We start from the raw sequence: 22,988 nt of genomic DNA, 5'->3' as shown, positions 1-22,988 counted from the left end.
ACCTAACTTCTCATCGCTCTCGCTCTCGGCAGAGCCTCTTTCTGAAATAGCAAACGTCGGGCTGTTTCTCCCAGGACGAAGGTGCCAGCCCTGAAAGCTGTTGCTGCTCGTCACCTTCCCTCGGCAGCCTATGTAATGAAACAACAACACTGGGGACACCTGCTTTCCCAGAGACGTAACTTCTCATCGCTCTCGTTCTCGGCAGAGCCTCTTTCTGAAATAACAAACGTCGGGCTGTTTCTCCCAAGACGAAGGTGCCAGCCCTGAAAGCTGTTGCTGATCTTCAACTTCCCTCAGCAGCCTATGCATAGGAACAACAGCACTGCGGATCCCTGCTCTCCCAGAGAAGTAACTTCTCATTGCTCTAGTTCTCGGCAGAGCCTCTTTCTGAAATAGCAAACGTCGGGCTGTTTCTCCCAAGACGAAGGTGCCAGCCCTTAAAGCTGTTGCTGCTCTTCAACTTCCCTCGGCAGCCTATGCATAGGAACAACAGCACTGCGGATGCCTGCTTTCCCAGAGACGTAACTTCTCATCGCTCTCGGCAGAGCCTCTTTCTGAAATAGCAAACGCCGGGCTGTTTCTCCCAGGACGAAGGTGCCAGCCCTGAAAACTGTTGCTGCTATTCACCTTCCTTCGGCAGCCTATGCACAGGAACAACAGCACTGCGGATCCCTGCTTTCCCAGAGAAGTAACTTCTCATCGCTCTCGTTCTCGGCAGAGCCTCTTTCTGAAATAGCAAACGTCGGGCTGTTTCTCCCAGGACGAAGGTGCCAGCCCTGAAAGCTGTTGCTGCTCTTCACGTTCCCTCGGCAGCCTATGCAAAGAAACAACAACACTGGGGATACCTGCTTTCCCAGAGACGTAACTTCTCATCGCTCTCGTTCTCGGCAGAGCCTGTTTATGAAATAGCAAACGTCGGGCTGCTTCTCCCAGGACGAAGGTGCCAGCCCTGAGAGCTGTTGCTGCTATTCACCTTCCCTCGGCAGCCTATGCGCCTGAACAACACCACTGGGGATACCTGCTTTCCCAGAGACGTAACTTCTCATCGCTCTCATTCTCGGCAGAGCCTCTTTCTGAAATAGCAAACGTCGGGCTGTTTCTCCCTGGATGAAGGTGCCAGCCCTGAAAGCTGTTGCTGCTCGTCACCTTCCCTCGGCAGCCTATGTAATGAAACAACAACACTGGGGACACCTGCTTTCCCAGAGACGTAACTTCTCATCGCTCTCGTTCTCGGCAGAGCCTCTTTCTGAAATAACAAACGTCGGGCTGTTTCTCCCAGGATGAAGGAGGCAGCCCTGAAAGCTGTTGCTGGTCTTCAACTTCCCTCGGCAGCCTATGCATAGGAACAACAGCACTGCGGATGCCTGCTTTCCCAGAGACGTAATTTCTCATCGCTCTCGGCAGAGCCTCTTTCTGAAATAGCAAACGTCGGGCTGTTTCTCCCAGGACGAAGGTGCCAGCCCTGAAAGCTGTTGCTGCTCTTCACCTTCCCTAAGCATCCTATGCACAGGAACAACAGCACCTGAATTACCTGCTTTCCCAGAGACTTAAGGTCTCTCCGCTGTTGTTCTTGGCAAAGACTGTTTCTGAAATAGCAAACGTCGGGCTGTTTCTCCCAGGACGAAGGTGCCAGCCCTGAAAGCTGTTGCTGATCTTCAACTTCCCTCAGCAGCCTATGCAACGAACAACAGCACTGCGGATCCCTGCTCTCCCAGAGAAGTAACTTCTCATTGCTCTCGTTCTCGGCAGAGCCTCTTTCTGAAATAGCAAACGTCGGGCTGTTTCTCCCAGGACGAAGGTGCCAGCCCTGAAAGCTGTTGCTGCTCTTCACCTTTCCTCGGCAGCCTATGCAAAGAAACAACAACAATGGGGATACCTGCTTTCCCAGAGACGTAACTTCTCATCGATCTCGTTCTTGGCAAAGCCTCTTTCTGAAATAGCAAACGTCGGGCTGTTTCTCCCAGGACGAAGGTGCCAGCCCTGATAGCTGCTGCTGCTCTTCAACTTCCCTCCGCAGCCTATGCACAGGAACAACAGCACTGCGGATGCCTGCTTTCCCAGAGACCTAACTTCTCATCGCTCTCGCTCTCGGCAGAGCCTCTTTCTGAAATAGCAAACGTCGGGCTGTTTCTCCCAGGACGAAGGTGCCAGCCCTGAAAGCTGTTACTGCTCTTCACCTTCCCTCGGCAGCTACGCACAGGAGCAACAGCAATGGGCATACCTGCTTTCTCAGAGACGTAACTTCTCATTGCTCTAGTTCTCGGCACAGCCTCTTTCTGAAATAACAAACGTCGGGCTCTTTCTCCCAGGACGAATTTGCCAGCCCTGAATGCTGCTGCTGATCTTCAACTTCCCTCCGCAGCCTATGCATAGGAACAACAGCACTGGGAATACCTGCTCTCCCGGAGACGTAACTTCTCATTGCTCTCGATCTCGGCAGAGCCTGTTTCTGAAATAGCAAACGTCAGGCTGTTTCACACAGAACGAAGGTGCCAGCCATGAAAGCTGTTGCTGCTCTTCACCTTCCCTTGGCAGCCTACGCACAGGAACAACAGCACTGGGCATACCTGCTTTCTCAAAGACGTAACTTCTCATCGCTCTCGATCTCGGCAGAGCCTCTTTCTGAAATAGCAAACGTCGGGCTGTTTCACACAGAACGAAGGTGCCAGCCCTGAAAGCTGCTGCTGCTCTTCAACTTCCCTCCGCAGCTTATGCATAGGAACAACAGCACTGGGGATACCTCCTTTCCCAGAGAAGTAAATTCTCATCGCTCTCGTTCTCGTCAGAGCCTCTTTCTGAAATAGCAAACGTCGGGCTGTTTCTCCCAGGATGAAGGTGCCAGCCCTGAAAACTGTTGCTGTTATTCACCTTCCCTCGGCAGCCTATGCACCTGAACAACAGCACTGCGGATCCCTGCTTTCCCAGAGACGTAACTTCTCATCGCTCTCATTCTCGGCAGAGCCTCTTTCTGAAATAGCAAACGTCGGGCTGTTTCTCCCTGGATGAAGGTGCCAGCCCTGAAAGCTGTTGCTGCTCGTCACCTTCCCTCGGCAGCCTATGTAATGAAACAACAACACTGGGGACACCTGCTTTCCCAGAGACGTAACTTCTCATCGCTCTCGTTCTCGGCAGAGCCTCTTTCTGAAATAACAAACGTCGGGCTGTTTCTCCCAGGATGAAGGAGGCAGCCCTGAAAGCTGTTGCTGGTCTTCAACTTCCCTCGGCAGCCTATGCATAGGAACAACAGCACTGCGGATCCCTGCTTTCCCAGAGAAGTAACTTCTCATTGCTCTCGTTCTCGGCAGAGCCTCTTTCTGAAATAGCAAACGTCGGGCTGTTTCACACAGAACGAAGGTGCCAGCCCTGAAAGCTGCTGCTGCTCTTCAACTTCCCTCCGCAGCTTATGCATAGGAACAACAGCACTGGGGATACCTCCTTTCCCAGAGACGTAAATTCTCATCGCTCTCGTTCTCGGCAGAGCCTCTTTCTGAAATAGCAAACGTCGGGCTGTTTCTCCCAGGATGAAGGTGCCAGCCCTGAAAACTGTTGCTGCTATTCACCTTCCTTCGGCAGCCTATGCACAGGAACAACAGCACTGCGGATCCCTGCTTTCCCAGAGAAGTAACTTCTCATCGCTCTCGTTCTCGGCAGAGCCTCTTTCTGAAATAGCAAACGTCGGGCTGTTTCTCCCAGGACGAAGGTGCCAGCCCTGAAAGCTGTTGCTGCTCTTCACGTTCCCTCGGCAGCCTATGCAAAGAAACAACAACACTGGGGATACCTGCTTTCCCAGAGACGTAACTTCTCATCGCTCTCGTTCTCGGCAGAGCCTGTTTATGAAATAGCAAACGTCGGGCTGCTTCTCCCAGGACGAAGGTGCCAGCCCTGAAAGCTGTTGCTGCTCGTCACCTTCCCTCGGCAGCCTATGTAATGAAACAACAACACTGGGGACACCTGCTTTCCCAGAGACGTAACTTCTCATCGCTCTCGTTCTCTGCAGAGCCTCTTTCTGAAATAACAAACGTCGGGCTGTTTCTCCCAGGATGAAGGAGGCAGCCCTGAAAGCTGTTGCTGGTCTTCAACTTCCCTCGGCAGCCTATGCATAGGAACAACAGCACTGCGGATCCCTGCTTTCCCAGAGAAGTAACTTCTCATTGCTCTCGTTCTCGGCAGAGCCTCTTTCTGAAATAGCAAACGTCGGGCTGTTTCTCCCAGGATGAAGGTGCCAGCCCTGAAAGCTGTTGCTGCTCTTCACCTTCCCTCGGCAGCCTATGCATAGGAACAACAGCACTGCGGATGCCTGCTTTCCCAGAGACGTAATTTCTCATCGCTCTCGGCAGAGCCTCTTTCTGAAATAGCAAACGTCGGGCTGTTTCACACAGAACGAAGGTGCCAGCCCTGAAAGCTGTTGCTGCTCTTCACCTTCCCTAAGCATCCTATGCACAGGAACAACAGCACCTGAATTACCTGCTTTCCCAGAGACTTAAGGTCTCTCCGCTGTTGTTCTTGGCAAAGACTGTTTCTGAAATAGCAAACGTCGGGCTGTTTCTCCCAGGACGAAGGTGCCAGCCCTGAAAGCTGTTGCTGATCTTCAACTTCCCTCAGCAGCCTATGCAACGAACAACAGCACTGCGGATCCCTGCTCTCCCAGAGAAGTAACTTCTCATTGCTCTCGTTCTCGGCAGAGCCTCTTTCTGAAATAGCAAACGTCGGGCTGTTTCTCCCAGGACGAAGGTGCCAGCCCTGATAGCTGCTGCTGCTCTTCAACTTCCCTCCGCAGCCTATGCACAGGAACAACAGCACTGCGGATGCCTGCTTTCCCAGAGACCTAACTTCTCATCGCTCTCGCTCTCGGCAGAGCCTCTTTCTGAAATAGCAAACGTCGGGCTGTTTCTCCCAGGATGAAGGTGCCAGCCCTGAAAGCTGTTACTGCTCTTCACCTTCCCTCGGCAGCTACGCACAGGAGCAACAGCACTGGGAATACCTGCTCTCCCGGAGACGTAACTTCTCATTGCTCTCGTTCTCGGCAGAGCCTGTTTCTGAAATAGCAAACGTCAGGCTGTTTCACACAGAACGAAGGTGCCAGCCATGAAAGCTGTTGCTGCTCTTCACCTTCCCTTGGCAGCCTACGCACAGGAACAACAGCACTGGGGATACCTCCTTTCCCAGAGAAGTAAATTCTCATCGCTCTCGTTCTCGTCAGAGCCTCTTTCTGAAATAGCAAACGTCGGGCTGTTTCTCCCAGGATGAAGGTGCCAGCCCTGAAAACTGTTGCTGCTATTCACCTTCCCTCGGCAGCCTATGCACCTGAACAACAGCAATGCGGATCCCTGCTTTCCCAGAGACGTAACTTCTCATCGCTCTCATTCTCGGCAGAGCCTCTTTCTGAAATAACAAACGTCGGGCTGTTTCTCCCAGGATGAAGGAGGCAGCCCTGAAAGCTGTTGCTGGTCTTCAACTTCCCTCGGCAGCCTATGCATAGGAACAACAGCACTGCGGATCCCTGCTTTCCCAGAGAAGTAACTTCTCATTGCTCTCGTTCTCGGCAGAGCCTCTTTCTGAAATAGCAAACGTCGGGCTGTTTCTCCCAGGATGAAGGTGCCAGCCCTGAAAGCTGTTGCTGCTCTTCACCTTCCCTCGGCAGCCTATGCATAGGAACAACAGCACTGCGGATGCCTGCTTTCCCAGAGACGTAATTTCTCATCGCTCTCGGCAGAGCCTCTTTCTGAAATAGCAAACGTCGGGCTGTTTCACACAGAACGAAGGTGCCAGCCCTGAAAGCTGTTGCTGCTCTTCACCTTCCCTAAGCATCCTATGCACAGGAACAACAGCACCTGAATTACCTGCTTTCCCAGAGACTTAAGGTCTCTCCGCTGTTGTTCTTGGCAAAGACTGTTTCTGAAATAGCAAACGTCGGGCTGTTTCTCCCAGGACGAAGGTGCCAGCCCTGAAAGCTGTTGCTGATCTTCAACTTCCTTCAGCAGCCTATGCAACGAACAACAGCACTGCGGATCCCTGCTCTCCCAGAGAAGTAACTTCTCATTGCTCTCGTTCTCGGCAGAGCCTCTTTCTGAAATAGCAAACGTCGGGCTGTTTCTCCCAAGACGAAGGTGCCAGCCCTGAAAGCTGTTGCTGCTCTTCAACTTCCCTCGGCAGCCTATGCATAGGAACAACAGCACTGCAGATGCCTGCTTTCCCAGAGACGTAACTTCTCATCGCTCTCGGCAGAGCCTCTTTCTGAAATAGCAAACGCCGGGCTCTTTCTCCCAGGACGAAGGTGCCAGCCCTGAAAGCTGTTGCTGCTCTTCACCTTTCCTCGGCAGCCTATGCAAAGAAACAACAACAATGGGGATACCTGCTTTCTCAGAGACGTAACTTCTCATCGCTCTCGTTCTCGGCACAGCCTCTTTCTGAAATAACAAACGTCGGGCTGTTTCTCCCAGGACGAATTTGCCAGCCCTGAATGCTGCTGCTGATCTTCAACTTCCCTCCGCAGCCTATGCATAGGAACAACAGCACTGGGCATACCTGCTTTCTCAAAGACGTAACTTCTCATCGCTCTCGATCTCGGCAGAGCCTCTTTCTGAAATAGCAAACGTCGGGCTGTTTCACACAGAACGAAGGTGCCAGCCCTGAAAGCTGCTGCTGCTCTTCAACTTCCCTCCGCAGCTTATGCATAGGAACAACAGCACTGGGGATACCTCCTTTCCCAGAGAAGTAACTTCTCATCGCTCTCGTTCTCGGCAGAGCCTCTTTCTGAAATAGCAAACGTCGGGCTGTTTCTCCCAGGATGAAGGAGGCAGCCCTGAAAAGTGTTGCTGCTATTCACCTTCCTTCGGCAGCCTATGCACAGGAACAACAGCACTGCGGATCCCTGCTTTCCCAGAGAAGTAACTTCTCATCGCTCTCGTTCTCGGCAGAGCCTCTTTCTGAAATAGCAAACGTCGGGCTGTTTCTCCCAGGACGAAGGTGCCAGCCCTGAAAGCTGTTGCTGCTCTTCACGTTCCCTTGGCAGCCTATGCAAAGAAACAACAACACTGGGGATACCTGCTTTCCCAGAGACGTAACTTCTCATCGCTCTCGTTCTCGGCAGAGACTGTTTATGAAATAGCAAACGTCGGGCTGTTTCTCCCAGGACGAAGGTGCCAGCCCTGAAAGCTGTTGCTGCTCTTCACCTTCCCTCGGCAGCCTACGCACAGGAACAACAGCACTGGGCATACCTGCTTTCTCAAAGACGTAACTTCTCATCGCTCTCGATCTCGGCAGAGCCTCTTTCTGAAATAGCAAACGTCGGGCTGTTTCACACAGAACGAAGGTGCCAGCCCTGAAAGCTGCTGCTGCTCTTCAACTTCCCTCCGCAGCTTATGCATAGGAACAACAGCACTGGGGATACCTCCTTTCCCAGAGACGTAAATTCTCATCGCTCTCGTTCTCGGCAGAGCCTCTTTCTGAAATAGCAAACGTCGGGCTGTTTCTCCCAGGATGAAGGTGCCAGCCCTGAAAGCTGTTGCTGCTCTTCACGTTCCCTCGGCAGCCTATGCAAAGAAACAACAACACTGGGGATACATGCTTTCCCAGAGACGTAACTTCTCATCGCTCTCATTCTCGGCAGAGCCTCTTTCTGAAATAGCAAACGTCGGGCTGTTTCTCCCTGGATGAAGGTGCCAGCCCTGAAAGCTGTTGCTGCTCGTCACCTTCCCTCGGCAGCCTATGCATAGGAACAACAGCACTGCGGATCCCTGCTTTCCCAGAGAAGTAACTTCTCATTGCTCTCGTTCTCGGCAGAGCCTCTTTCTGAAATAGCAAACGTCGGGCTGTTTCTCCCAGGATGAAGGAGGCCCTGAAAGCTGTTGCTGCTCTTCACCTTCCCTCGTCAGCCTATGCATAGGAACAACAGCACTGCGGATGCCTGCTTTCCCAGAGACGTAATTTCTCATCGCTCTCGGCAGAGCCTCTTTCTGAAATAGCAAACGTCGGGCTGTTTCACACAGAACGAAGGTGCCAGCCCTGAAAGCTGTTGCTGCTCTTCACCTTCCCTAAGCATCCTATGCACAGGAACAACAGCACCTGAATTACCTGCTTTCCCAGAGACTTAAGGTCTCTCCGCTGTTGTTCTTGGCAAAGACTGTTTCTGAAATAGCAAACGTCGGGCTGTTTCTCCCAGGACGAAGGTGCCAGCCCTGAAAGCTGTTGCTGATCTTCAACTTCCCTCAGCAGCCTATGCAACGAACAACAGCACTGCGGATCCCTGCTCTCCCAGAGAAGTAACTTCTCATTGCTCTCGTTCTGGGCAGAGCCTCTTTCTGAAATAGCAAACGTCGGGCTGTTTCTCCCAAGACGAAGGTGCCAGCCCTGAAAGCTGTTGCTGCTCTTCACCTTCCCTCGGCAGCCTATGCATAGGAACAACAGCACTGCAGATGCCTGCTTTCCCAGAGACGTAACTTCTCATCGCTCTCGGCAGAGCCTCTTTCTGAAATAGCAAACGCCGGGCTGTTTCTCCCAGGACGAAGGTGCCAGCCCTGAAAGCTGTTGCTGCTCTTCACCTTTCCTCGGCAGCCTATGCAAAGAAACAACAACAATGGGGATACCTGCTTTCCCAGAGACGTAACTTCTCATCGATCTCGTTCTTGGCAAAGCCTCTTTCTGAAATAGCAAAGGTCGGGCTGTTTCTCCCAGGACGAAGGTGCCAGCCCTGATAGCTGCTGCTGCTCTTCAACTTCCCTCCGCAGCCTATGCACAGGAACAACAGCACTGCGGATCCCTGCTTTCCCAGAGACCTAAATTCTCATCGCTCTCGCTCTCGGCAGAGCCTCTTTCTGAAATAGCAAACGTCGGGCTGTTTCTCCCAGGACGAAGGTGCCAGCCCTGAAAGCTGTTACTGCTCTTCACCTTCCCTCGGCAGCTACGCACAGGAGCAACAGCAATGGGCATACCTGCTTTCTCAGAGACGTAACTTCTCATCGCCCTCGTTCTCGGCACATCCTCTTTCTGAAATAACAAACGTCGGGCTGTTTCTCCCAGGACGAATTTGCCAGCCCTGAATGCTGCTGCTGATCTTCAACTTCCCTCCGCAGCCTATGCATAGGAACAACAGCACTGGGAATACCTGCTCTCCCGGAGACGTAACTTCTCATTGCTCTCGTTCTCGGCAGAGCCTGTTTCTGAAATAGCAAACGTCAGGCTGTTTCACACAGAACGAAGGTGCCAGCCCTGAAAGCTGTTGCTGCTCTTCACCTTCCCTTGGCAGCCTACGCACAGGAACAACAGCACTGGGCATACCTGCTTTCTCAAAGACGTAACTTCTCATCGCTCTCGATCTCGGCAGAGCCTCTTTCTGAAATAGCAAACGTCGGGCTGTTTCACACAGAAAGAAGGTGCCAGCCCTGAAAGCTGCTGCTGCTCTTCAACTTCCCTCCGCAGCTTATGCATAGGAACAACAGCACTGGGGATACCTCCTTTCCCAGAGAAGTAACTTCTCATCGCTCTCGTTCTCGGCAGAGCCTCTTTCTGAAATAGCAAACGTCGGGCTGTTTCTCCCAGGATGAAGGTGCCAGCCCTGAAAACTGTTGCTGCTATTCACCTTCCTTCGGCAGCCTATGCATAGGAACAACAGCACTGCGGATCCCTGCTTTCCCAGAGAAGTAAATTCTCATTGCTCTCGTTCTCGGCAGAGCCTCTTTCTGAAATAGCAAACGTCGGGCTGTTTCTCCCAGGACGAAGGTGCCAGCCCTGAAAGCTGTTGCTGCTCTTCAACTTCCCTCCGCAGCCTATGCAAAGAAACAACAACACTGGGGATACCTGCTTTCCCAGAGACGTAACTTCTCATCGCTCTCATTCTCGGCAGAGCCTCTTTCTGAAATAGCAAACGTCGGGCTGTTTCTCCCAGGACGAAGGTGCCAGCCCTGAAAGCTGTTGCTGCTATTCACCTTCCCTCGGCAGCCTACGCACAGGAACAACAGCACTGGGCATACCTGCTTTCTCAAAGACGTAACTTCTCATCGCTCTCGATCTCGGCAGAGCCTCTTTCTGAAATAGCAAACGTCGGGCTGTTTCTCCCAGGATGAAGGTGCCAGCCCTGAAAGCTGTTGCTGATCTTCAACTTCCCTCAGCAGCCTATGCAACGAACAACAGCACTGCGGATCCCTGCTCTCCCAGAGAAGTAACTTCTCATTGCTCTCGTTCTCGGCAGAGCCTCTTTCTGAAATAGCAAACGTCGGGGTGTTTCTCCCAAGACGAAGGTGCCAGCCCTGAAAGCTGTTGCTGCTCTTCACCTTCCCTCGGCAGCCTATGCATAGGAACAACAGCACTGCGGATGCCTGCTTTCCCAGAGACGTAACTTCTCATCGCTCTCGGCAGAGCCTCTTTCTGAAATAGCAAACGCCGGGCTGTTTCTCCCAGGACGAAGGTGCCAGCCCTGAAAGCTGTTGCTGCTCTTCACCTTCCCTTGGCAGCCTACGCACAGGAACAACAGCACTGGGCATACCTGCTTTCTCAAAGACGTAACTTCTCATCGCTCTCGTTCTCGGCACAGCCTCTTTCTGAAATAACAAACGTCGGGCTGTTTCTCCCAGGACGAATTTGCCAGCCCTGAATGCTGCTGCTGATCTTCAACTTCCCTCCGCAGCCTATGCATAGGAACAACAGCACTGGGAATACCTGCTCTCCCGGAGACGTAACTTCTCATTGCTCTCGTTCTCGGCAGAGCCTGTTTCTGAAATAGCAAACGTCAGGCTGTTTCACACAGAACGAAGGTGCCAGCCATGAAAGCTGTTGCTGCTCTTCACCTTCCCTTGGCAGCCTACGCACAGGAACAACAGCACTGGGCATACCTGCTTTCTCAAAGACGTAACTTCTCATCGCTCTCGATCTCGGCAGAGCCTCTTTCTGAAATAGCAAACGTCGGGCTGTTTCACACAGAACGAAGGTGCCAGCCCTGAAAGCTGCTGCTGCTCTTCAACTTCCCTCCGCAGCTTATGCATAGGAACAACAGCACTGGGGATACCTCCTTTCCCAGAGAAGTAACTTCTCATCGCTCTCGTTCTCGGCAGAGCCTCTTTCTGAAATAGCAAACGTCGGGCTGTTTCTCCCAGGACGAAGGTGCCAGCCCTGAAAGCTGTTGCTGCTCTTCACGTTCCCTCGGCAGCCTATGCAAAGAAACAACAACACTGGGGATACCTGCTTTCCCAGAGACGTAACTTCTCATCGCTCTCGTTCTCGGCAGAGCCTGTTTATGAAATAGCAAACGTCGGGCTGTTTCTCCCAGGACGAAGGTGCCAGCCCTGAAAGATGTTGCTGCTATTCACCTTCCCTCGGCAGCCTACGCACAGGAACAACAGCACTGGGCATACCTGCTTTCTCAAAGACGTAACTTCTCATCGCTCTCGATCTCGGCAGAGCCTCTTTCTGAAATAGCAAACGTCGGGCTGTTTCACACAGAACGAAGGTGCCAGCCCTGAAAGCTGCTGCTGCTCTTCAACTTCCCTCCGCAGCTTATGCATAGGAACAACAGCACTGGGGATACCTCCTTTCCCAGAGAAGTAAATTCTCATCGCTCTCGTTCTCGGCAGAGCCTCTTTCTGAAATAGCAAACGTCGGGCTGTTTCTCCCAGGATGAAGGTGCCAGCCCTGAAAACTGTTGCTGCTATTCACCTTCCTTCGGCAGCCTATGCACAGGAACAACAGCACTGCGGATCCCTGCTTTCCCAGAGAAGTAACTTCTCATCGCTCTTGTTCTCGGCAGAGCCTCTTTCTGAAATAGCAAACGTCGGGCTGTTTCTCCCAGGACGAAGGTGCCAGCCCTGAAAGCTGTTGCTGCTCTTCACGTTCCCTCGGCAGCCTATGCAAAGAAACAACAACACTGGGGATACCTGCTTTCCCAGAGACGTAACTTCTCATCGCTCTAGTTCTCGGCAGAGCCTGTTTATGAAATAGGAAACGTCGGGCTGTTTCTCCCAGGACGAAGGTGCCAGCCCTGAAAGCTGTTGCTGCTATTCACCTTCCCTCGGCAGCCTATGCACCTGAACAACACCACTGGGGATACCTCCTTTCCCAGAGACGTAACTTCTCATCGCTCTCGTTCTCGGCAGAGCCTCTTTCTGAAATAGTAAACGTCAGGCCGTTTCTCCCTGGATGAAGGTGCCAGCCCTGAAAGCTGTTGCTGCTCGTCACCTTCCCTCGGCAGCCTATGCATACGAACAACAACACTGGGGACACCTGCTTTCCCAGAGACGTAACTTCTCATCGCTCTCGTTCTCTGCAGAGCCTCTTTCTGAAATAACAAACGTCGGGCTGTTTCTCCCAGGATGAAGGAGGCAGCCCTGAAAGCTGTTGCTGGTCTTCAACTTCCCTCGGCAGCCTATGCATAGGAACAACAGCACTGCGGATGCCTGCTTTCCCAGAGACGTAACTTCTCATCGCTCTCGTTCTCGGCAGAGCCTGTTTAGGAAATAGCAAACGTCGGGCTGTTTCACACAGAACGAAGGTGCCAGCCCTGAAAGCTGCTGCTGCTCTTCAACTTCCCTCCGCAGCTTATGCATAGGAACAACAGCACTGGGGATACCTCCTTTCCCAGAGACGTAAATTCTCATCGCTCTCGTTCTCGGCAGAGCCTCTTTCTGAAATAGCAAACGTCGGGCTGTTTCTCCCAGGATGAAGGTGCCAGCCCTGAAAACTGTTGCTGCTATTCACCTTCCTTCGGCAGCCTATGCACAGGAACAACAGCACTGCGGATCCCTGCTTTCCCAGAGAAGTAACTTCTCATAGCTCTTGTTCTCGGCAGAGCCTCTTTCTGAAATAGCAAACGTCGGGCTGTTTCTCCCAGGACGAAGGTGCCAGCCCTGAAAGCTGTTGCTGCTCTTCACGTTCCCTCGGCAGCCTATGCAAAGAAACAACAGCACTGGGGATACCTGCTTTCCCAGAGACGTAACTTCTCATCGCTCTAGTTCTCGGCAGAGCCTGTTTATGAAATAGCAAACGTCGGGCTGTTTCTCCCAGGACGAAGGTGCCAGCCCTGAAAGCTGTTGCTGCTATTCACCTTCCCTCGGCAGCCTATGCACCTGAACAACACCACTGGGGATACCTGTTTTCCCAGAGACGTAACTTCTCATCGCTCTCGTTCTCGGCAGAGCCTCTTTCTGAAATAGTAAACGTCAGGCCGTTTCTCCCTGGATGAAGGTGCCAGCCCTGAAAGCTGTTGCTGCTCGTCACCTTCCCTCGGCAGCCTATGTAATGAAACAACAACACTGGGGACACCTGCTTTCCCAGAGACGTAACTTCTCATCGCTCTCGTTCTCTGCAGAGCCTCTTTCTGAAATAACAAACGTCGGGCTGTTTCTCCCAGGATGAAGGAGGCAGCCCTGAAAGCTGTTGCTGGTCTTCAACTTCCCTCGGCAGCCTATGCATAGGAACAACAGCACTGCGGATGCCTGCTTTCCCAGAGAAGTAACTTCTCATCGCTCTCGTTCTCGGCAGAGCCTGTTTATGAAATAGCAAACGTCGGGCTGTTTCTCCCAGGACGAAGGTGCCAGCCCTGAAAGATGTTGCTGCTATTCACCTTCCCTCGGCAGCCTACGCACAGGAACAACAGCACTGGGCATACCTGCTTTCTCAAAGACGTAACTTCTCATCGCTCTCGATCTCGGCAGAGCCTCTTTCTGAAATAGCAAACGTCGGGCTGTTTCACACAGAACGAAGGTGCCAGCCCTGAAAGCTGCTGCTGCTCTTCAACTTCCCTCCGCAGCTTATGCATAGGAACAACAGCACTGGGGATACCTCCTTTCCCAGAGAAGTAAATTCTCATCGCTCTCGTTCTCGGCAGAGCCTCTTTCTGAAATAGCAAACGTCGGGCTGTTTCTCCCAGGATGAAGGTGCCAGCCCTGAAAACTGTTGCTGCTATTCACCTTCCTTCGGCAGCCTATGCACAGGAACAACAGCACTGCGGATCCCTGCTTTCCCAGAGAAGTAACTTCTCATCGCTCTTGTTCTCGGCAGAGCCTCTTTCTGAAATAGCAAACGTCGGGCTGTTTCTCCCAGGACGAAGGTGCCAGCCCTGAAAGCTGTTGCTGCTCTTCACGTTCCCTCGGCAGCCTATGCAAAGAAACAACAACACTGGGGATACCTGCTTTCCCAGAGACGTAACTTCTCATCGCTCTAGTTCTCGGCAGAGCCTGTTTATGAAATAGGAAACGTCGGGCTGTTTCTCCCAGGACGAAGGTGCCAGCCCTGAAAGCTGTTGCTGCTATTCACCTTCCCTCGGCAGCCTATGCACCTGAACAACACCACTGGGGATACCTCCTTTCCCAGAGACGTAACTTCTCATCGCTCTCGTTCTCGGCAGAGCCTCTTTCTGAAATAGTAAACGTCAGGCCGTTTCTCCCTGGATGAAGGTGCCAGCCCTGAAAGCTGTTGCTGCTCGTCACCTTCCCTCGGCAGCCTATGCATACGAACAACAACACTGGGGACACCTGCTTTCCCAGAGACGTAACTTCTCATCGCTCTCGTTCTCTGCAGAGCCTCTTTCTGAAATAACAAACGTCGGGCTGTTTCTCCCAGGATGAAGGAGGCAGCCCTGAAAGCTGTTGCTGGCCTTCAACTTCCCTCGGCAGCCTATGCATAGGAACAACAGCACTGCGGATGCCTGCTTTCCCAGAGAAGTAACTTCTCATTGCTCTCGTTCTCGGCAGAGCCTCTTTCTGAAATAGCAAACGTCGGGCTGTTTCACACAGAACGAAGGTGCCAGCCCTGAAAGCTGCTGCTGCTCTTCAACTTCCCTCCGCAGCTTATGCATAGGAACAACAGCACTGGGGATACCTCCTTTCCCAGAGACGTAAATTCTCATCGCTCTCATTCTCGGCAGAGCCTCTTTCTGAAATAGCAAACGTCGGGCTGTTTCTCCCAGGATGAAGGTGCCAGCCCTGAAAACTGTTGCTGCTATTCACCTTCCTTCGGCAGCCTATGCACAGGAACAACAGCACTGCGGATCCCTGCTTTCCCAGAGAAGTAACTTCTCATAGCTCTTGTTCTCGGCAGAGCCTCTTTCTGAAATAGCAAACGTCGGGCTGTTTCTCCCAGGACGAAGGTGCCAGCCCTGAAAGCTGTTGCTGCTCTTCACGTTCCCTCGGCAGCCTATGCAAAGAAACAACAGCACTGGGGATACCTGCTTTCCCAGAGACGTAACTTCTCATCGCTCTAGTTCTCGGCAGAGCCTGTTTATGAAATAGCAAACGTCGGGCTGTTTCTCCCAGGACGAAGGTGCCAGCCCTGAAAGCTGTTGCTGCTATTCACCTTCCCTCGGCAGCCTATGCACCTGAACAACACCACTGGGGATACCTGTTTTCCCAGAGACGTAACTTCTCATCGCTCTCGTTCTCGGCAGAGCCTCTTTCTGAAATAGTAAACGTCAGGCCGTTTCTCCCTGGATGAAGGTGCCAGCCCTGAAAGCTGTTGCTGCTCGTCACCTTCCCTCGGCAGCCTATGTAATGAAACAACAACACTGGGGACACCTGCTTTCCCAGAGACGTAACTTCTCATCGCTCTCGTTCTCTGCAGAGCCTCTTTCTGAAATAACAAACGTCGGGCTGTTTCTCCCAGGATGAAGGAGGCAGCCCTGAAAGCTGTTGCTGGTCTTCAACTTCCCTCGGCAGCCTATGCATAGGAACAACAGCACTGCGGATGCCTGCTTTCCCAGAGAAGTAACTTCTCATTGCTCTCGTTCTCGGCAGAGCCTCTTTCTGAAATAGCAAACGTCGGGCTGTTTCACACAGAACGAAGGTGCCAGCCCTGAAAGCTGCTGCTGCTCTTCAACTTCCCTCCGCAGCTTATGCATAGGAACAACAGCACTGGGGATACCTCCTTTCCCAGTGAAGTAACTTCTCATCGCTCTCGTTCTCGGCAGAGCCTCTTTCTGAAATAGCAAACGTCGGGCTGTTTCTCCCAGGACGAAGGTGCCAGCCCTGAAAGCTGTTGCTGCTCTTCACGTTCCCTCAGCAGCCTGTGCAAAGAAACAACAGCACTGCGGATGCCTGCTTTCCCAGAGACGTAACTTCTCATCGCTCTCGTTCTCGGCAGAGCCTCTTTCTGAAATAGCAAACGTCGGGCTGTTTCTCCCTGGATGAAGGTGCCAGCCCTGAAAGCTGTTGCTGCTCGTCACCTTCCCTCGGCAGCCTACGTAATGAAACAACAACACTGGGGACACCTGCTTTCCCAGAGACGTAACTTCTCATCGCTCTCGTTCTCTGCAGAGCCTCTTTCTGAAATAACAAACGTCGGGCTGTTTCTCCCAGGATGAAGGAGGCAGCCCTGAAAGCTGTTGCTGGTCTTCAACTTCCCTTGGCAGCCTATGCATAGGAACAACAGCACTGCGGATCCCTGCTTTCCGAGAGAAGTAACTTCTCATTGCTCTCGTTCTCGGCAGAGCCTCTTTCTGAAATAGCAAACGTCGGGCTGTTTCTCCCAGGATGAAGGTGCCAGCCCTGAAAGCTGTTGCTGCTCTTCACCTTCCCTCGGCAGCCTATGCATAGGAACAACAGCACTGCGGATGCCTGCTTTCCCAGAGACGTAATTTCTCATCGCTCTCGGCAGAGCCTCTTTCTGAAATAGCAAACGTCGGGCTGTTTCTCCCAGGACGAAGGTGCCAGCCCTGAAAGCTGTTGCTGGTCTTCACCTTCCCTTGGCAGCCTATGCACAGGAACAACAGCACTGCGGATGCCTGCTTTCCCAGAGACCTAACTTCTCATCGCTCTCGCTCTCGGCAGAGCCTCTTTCTGAAATAGCAAACGTCGGGCTGTTTCTCCCAGGACGAAGGTGCCAGCCCTGAAAGCTGTTACTGCTCTTCACCTTCCCTCGGCAGCTACGCACAGGAGCAACAGCAATGGGCATACCTGCTTTCTCAGAGACGTAACTTCTCATCGCTCTCGTTCTCGGCAGAGCCTGTTTCTGAAATAGCAAACGTCAGGCTGTTTCACACAGAACGAAGGTGCCAGCCATGAAAGCTGTTGCTGCTCTTCACCTTCCCTTGGCAGCCTACGCACAGGAACAACAGCACTGGGCATACCTGCTTTCTCAAAGACGTAACTTCTCATCGCTCTCGATCTCGGCAGAGCCTCTTTCTGAAATAGCAAACGTCGGGCTGTTTCACACAGAACGAAGGTGCCAGCCCTGAAAGCTGCTGCTGCTCTTCAACTTCCCTCCGCAGCTTATGCATAGGAACAACAGCACTGGGGATACCTCCTTTCCCAGAGAAGTAACTTCTCATCGCTCTCGTTCTCGGCAGAGCCTCTTTCTGAAATAGCAAACGTCGGGCTGTTTCTCCCAGGACGAAGGTGCCAGCCCTGAAAGCTGTTGCTGCTCTTCACGTTCCCTCGGCAGCCTATGCAAAGAAACAACAACACTGGGGATACCTGCTTTCCCAGAGAAGTAACTTCTCATCGCTCTCGTTCTCGGCAGAGCCTGTTTATGAAATAGCAAACGTCGGGCTGTTTCTCCCAGGACGAAGGTGCCAGCCCTGAAAGATGTTGCTGCTATTCACCTTCCCTCGGCAGCCTACGCACAGGAACAACAGCACTGGGCATACCTGCTTTCTCAAAGACGTAACTTCTCATCGCTCTCGATCTCGGCAGAGCCTCTTTCTGAAATAGCAAACGTCGGGCTGTTTCACACAGAACGAAGGTGCCAGCCCTGAAAGCTGCTGCTGCTCTTCAACTTCCCTCCGCAGCTTATGCATAGGAACAACAGCACTGGGGATACCTCCTTTCCCAGAGAAGTAAATTCTCATCGCTCTCGTTCTCGGCAGAGCCTCTTTCTGAAATAGCAAACGTCGGGCTGTTTCTCCCAGGATGAAGGTGCCAGCCCTGAAAACTGTTGCTGCTATTCACCTTCCTTCGGCAGCCTATGCACAGGAACAACAGCACTGCGGATCCCTGCTTTCCCAGAGAAGTAACTTCTCATCGCTCTTGTTCTCGGCAGAGCCTCTTTCTGAAATAGCAAACGTCGGGCTGTTTCTCCCAGGACGAAGGTGCCAGCCCTGAAAGCTGTTGCTGCTCTTCACGTTCCCTCGGCAGCCTATGCAAAGAAACAACAACACTGGGGATACCTGCTTTCCCAGAGACGTAACTTCTCATCGCTCTAGTTCTCGGCAGAGCCTGTTTATGAAATAGCAAACGTCGGGCTGTTTCTCCCAGGACGAAGGTGCCAGCCCTGAAAGCTGTTGCTGCTATTCACCTTCCCTCGGCAGCCTATGCACCTGAACAACACCACTGGGGATACCTCCTTTCCCAGAGACGTAACTTCTCATCGCTCTCGTTCTCGGCAGAGCCTCTTTCTGAAATAGTAAACGTCAGGCCGTTTCTCCCTGGATGAAGGTGCCAGCCCTGAAAGCTGTTGCTGCTCGTCACCTTCCCTCGGCAGCCTATGCATACGAACAACAACACTGGGGACACCTGCTTTCCCAGAGACGTAACTTCTCATCGCTCTCGTTCTCTGCAGAGCCTCTTTCTGAAATAACAAACGTCGGGCTGTTTCTCCCAGGATGAAGGAGGCAGCCCTGAAAGCTGTTGCTGGTCTTCAACTTCCCTCGGCAGCCTATGCATAGGAACAACAGCACTGCGGATGCCTGCTTTCCCAGAGAAGTAACTTCTCATTGCTCTCGTTCTCGGCAGAGCCTCTTTCTGAAATAGCAAACGTCGGGCTGTTTCACACAGAACGAAGGTGCCAGCCCTGAAAGCTGCTGCTGCTCTTCAACTTCCCTCCGCAGCTTATGCATAGGAACAACAGCACTGGGGATACCTCCTTTCCCAGAGACGTAAATTCTCATCGCTCTCGTTCTCGGCAGAGCCTCTTTCTGAAATAGCAAACGTCGGGCTGTTTCTCCCAGGATGAAGGTGCCAGCCCTGAAAACTGTTGCTGCTATTCACCTTCCTTCGGCAGCCTATGCACAGGAACAACAGCACTGCGGATCCCTGCTTTCCCAGAGAAGTAACTTCTCATCGCTCTTGTTCTCGGCAGAGCCTCTTTCTGAAATAGCAAACGTCGGGCTGTTTCTCCCAGGACGAAGGTGCCAGCCCTGAAAGCTGTTGCTGCTCTTCACGTTCCCTCGGCAGCATATGCAAAGAAACAACAACACTGGGGATACCTGCTTTCCCAGAGACGTAACTTCTCATCGCTCTAGTTCTCGGCAGAGCCTGTTTATGAAATAGCAAACGTCGGGCTGTTTCTCCCAGGACGAAGGTGCCAGCCCTGAAAGCTGTTGCTGCTATTCACCTTCCCTCGGCAGCCTATGCACCTGAACAACACCACTGGGGATACCTGTTTTCCCAGAGACGTAACTTCTCATCGCTCTCGTTCTCGGCAGAGCCTCTTTCTGAAATAGTAAACGTCAGGCCGTTTCTCCCTGGATGAAGGTGCCAGCCCTGAAAGCTGTTGCTGCTCGTCACCTTCCCTCGGCAGCCTATGTAATGAAACAACAACACTGGGGACACCTGCTTTCCCAGAGACGTAACTTCTCATCGCTCTCGTTCTCTGCAGAGCCTCTTTCTGAAATAACAAACGTCGGGCTGTTTCTCCCAGGATGAAGGAGGCAGCCCTGAAAGCTGCTGCTGCTCTTCAACTTCCCTCCGCAGCTTATGCATAGGAACAACAGCACTGGGGATACCTCCTTTCCCAGTGAAGTAACTTCTCATCGCTCTCGTTCTCGGCAGAGCCTCTTTCTGAAATAGCAAACGTCGGGCTGTTTCTCCCAGGACGAAGGTGCCAGCCCTGAAAGCTGTTGCTGCTCTTCACGTTCCCTCAGCAGCCTGTGCAAAGAAACAACAGCACTGCGGATGCCTGCTTTCCCAGAGACGTAACTTCTCATCGCTCTCGTTCTCGGCAGAGCCTCTTTCTGAAATAGCAAACGTCGGGCTGTTTCTCCCTGGATGAAGGTGCCAGCCCTGAAAGCTGTTGCTGCTCGTCACCTTCCCTCGGCAGCCTACGTAATGAAACAACAACACTGGGGACACCTGCTTTCCCAGAGACGTAACTTCTCATCGCTCTCGTTCTCTGCAGAGCCTCTTTCTGAAATAACAAACGTCGGGCTGTTTCTCCCAGGATGAAGGAGGCAGCCCTGAAAGCTGTTGCTGGTCTTCAACTTCCCTTGGCAGCCTATGCATAGGAACAACAGCACTGCGGATCCCTGCTTTCCGAGAGAAGTAACTTCTCATTGCTCTCGTTCTCGGCAGAGCCTCTTTCTGAAATAGCAAACGTCGGGCTGTTTCTCCCAGGATGAAGGTGCCAGCCCTGAAAGCTGTTGCTGCTCTTCACCTTCCCTCGGCAGCCTATGCATAGGAACAACAGCACTGCGGATGCCTGCTTTCCCAGAGACGTAATTTCTCATCGCTCTCGGCAGAGCCTCTTTCTGAAATAGCAAACGTCGGGCTGTTTCTCCCAGGACGAAGGTGCCAGCCCTGAAAGCTGTTGCTGGTCTTCACCTTCCCTTGGCAGCCTATGCACAGGAACAACAGCACTGCGGATGCCTGCTTTCCCAGAGACCTAACTTCTCATCGCTCTCGCTCTCGGCAGAGCCTCTTTCTGAAATAGCAAACGTCGGGCTGTTTCTCCCAGGACGAAGGTGCCAGCCCTGAAAGCTGTTACTGCTCTTCACCTTCCCTCGGCAGCTACGCACAGGAGCAACAGCAATGGGCATACCTGCTTTCTCAGAGACGTAACTTCTCATCGCTCTCGTTCTCGGCAGAGCCTGTTTCTGAAATAGCAAACGTCAGGCTGTTTCACACAGAACGAAGGTGCCAGCCATGAAAGCTGTTGCTGCTCTTCACCTTCCCTTGGCAGCCTACGCACAGGAACAACAGCACTGGGCATACCTGCTTTCTCAAAGACGTAACTTCTCATCGCTCTCGATCTCGGCAGAGCCTCTTTCTGAAATAGCAAACGTCGGGCTGTTTCACACAGAACGAAGGTGCCAGCCCTGAAAGCTGCTGCTGCTCTTCAACTTCCCTCCGCAGCTTATGCATAGGAACAACAGCACTGGGGATACCTCCTTTCCCAGAGAAGTAACTTCTCATCGCTCTCGTTCTCGGCAGAGCCTCTTTCTGAAATAGCAAACGTCGGGCTGTTTCTCCCAGGACGAAGGTGCCAGCCCTGAAAGCTGTTGCTGCTCTTCACGTTCCCTCGGCAGCCTATGCAAAGAAACAACAACACTGGGGATACCTGCTTTCCCAGAGACGTAACTTCTCATCGCTCTCGTTCTCGGCAGAGCCTGTTTATGAAATAGCAAACGTCGGGCTGTTTCTCCCAGGACGAAGGTGCCAGCCCTGAAAGATGTTGCTGCTATTCACCTTCCCTCGGCAGCCTACGCACAGGAACAACAGCACTGGGCATACCTGCTTTCTCAAAGACGTAACTTCTCATCGCTCTCGATCTCGGCAGAGCCTCTTTCTGAAATAGCAAACGTCGGGCTGTTTCACACAGAACGAAGGTGCCAGCCCTGAAAGCTGCTGCTGCTCTTCAACTTCCCTCCGCAGCTTATGCATAGGAACAACAGCACTGGGGATACCTCCTTTCCCAGAGAAGTAAATTCTCATCGCTCTCGTTCTCGGCAGAGCCTCTTTCTGAAATAGCAAACGTCGGGCTGTTTCTCCCAGGATGAAGGTGCCAGCCCTGAAAACTGTTGCTGCTATTCACCTTCCTTCGGCAGCCTATGCACAGGAACAACAGCACTGCGGATCCCTGCTTTCCCAGAGAAGTAACTTCTCATCGCTCTTGTTCTCGGCAGAGCCTCTTTCTGAAATAGCAAACGTCGGGCTGTTTCTCCCAGGACGAAGGTGCCAGCCCTGAAAGCTGTTGCTGCTCTTCACGTTCCCTCGGCAGCCTATGCAAAGAAACAACAACACTGGGGATACCTGCTTTCCCAGAGACGTAACTTCTCATCGCTCTAGTTCTCGGCAGAGCCTGTTTATGAAATAGCAAACGTCGGGCTGTTTCTCCCAGGACGAAGGTGCCAGCCCTGAAAGCTGTTGCTGCTATTCACCTTCCCTCGGCAGCCTATGCACCTGAACAACACCACTGGGGATACCTCCTTTCCCAGAGACGTAACTTCTCATCGCTCTCGTTCTCGGCAGAGCCTCTTTCTGAAATAGTAAACGTCAGGCCGTTTCTCCCTGGATGAAGGTGCCAGCCCTGAAAGCTGTTGCTGCTCGTCACCTTCCCTCGGCAGCCTATGCATACGAACAACAACACTGGGGACACCTGCTTTCCCAGAGACGTAACTTCTCATCGCTCTCGTTCTCTGCAGAGCCTCTTTCTGAAATAACAAACGTCGGGCTGTTTCTCCCAGGATGAAGGAGGCAGCCCTGAAAGCTGTTGCTGGTCTTCAACTTCCCTCGGCAGCCTATGCATAGGAACAACAGCACTGCGGATGCCTGCTTTCCCAGAGAAGTAACTTCTCATTGCTCTCGTTCTCGGCAGAGCCTCTTTCTGAAATAGCAAACGTCGGGCTGTTTCACACAGAACGAAGGTGCCAGCCCTGAAAGCTGCTGCTGCTCTTCAACTTCCCTCCGCAGCTTATGCATAGGAACAACAGCACTGGGGATACCTCCTTTCCCAGAGACGTAAATTCTCATCGCTCTCGTTCTCGGCAGAGCCTCTTTCTGAAATAGCAAACGTCGGGCTGTTTCTCCCAGGATGAAGGTGCCAGCCCTGAAAACTGTTGCTGCTATTCACCTTCCTTCGGCAGCCTATGCACAGGAACAACAGCACTGCGGATCCCTGCTTTCCCAGAGAAGTAACTTCTCATCGCTCTTGTTCTCGGCAGAGCCTCTTTCTGAAATAGCAAACGTCGGGCTGTTTCTCCCAGGACGAAGGTGCCAGCCCTGAAAGCTGTTGCTGCTCTTCACGTTCCCTCGGCAGCATATGCAAAGAAACAACAACACTGGGGATACCTGCTTTCCCAGAGACGTAACTTCTCATCGCTCTAGTTCTCGGCAGAGCCTGTTTATGAAATAGCA

Source organism: Harpia harpyja, chromosome Z, assembly GCF_026419915.1.
Source record: "Harpia harpyja isolate bHarHar1 chromosome Z, bHarHar1 primary haplotype, whole genome shotgun sequence".
In the NCBI taxonomy this organism is placed as follows: domain Eukaryota; kingdom Metazoa; phylum Chordata; class Aves; order Accipitriformes; family Accipitridae; genus Harpia; species Harpia harpyja.
This window is presented reverse-complemented; position numbering follows the sequence as displayed.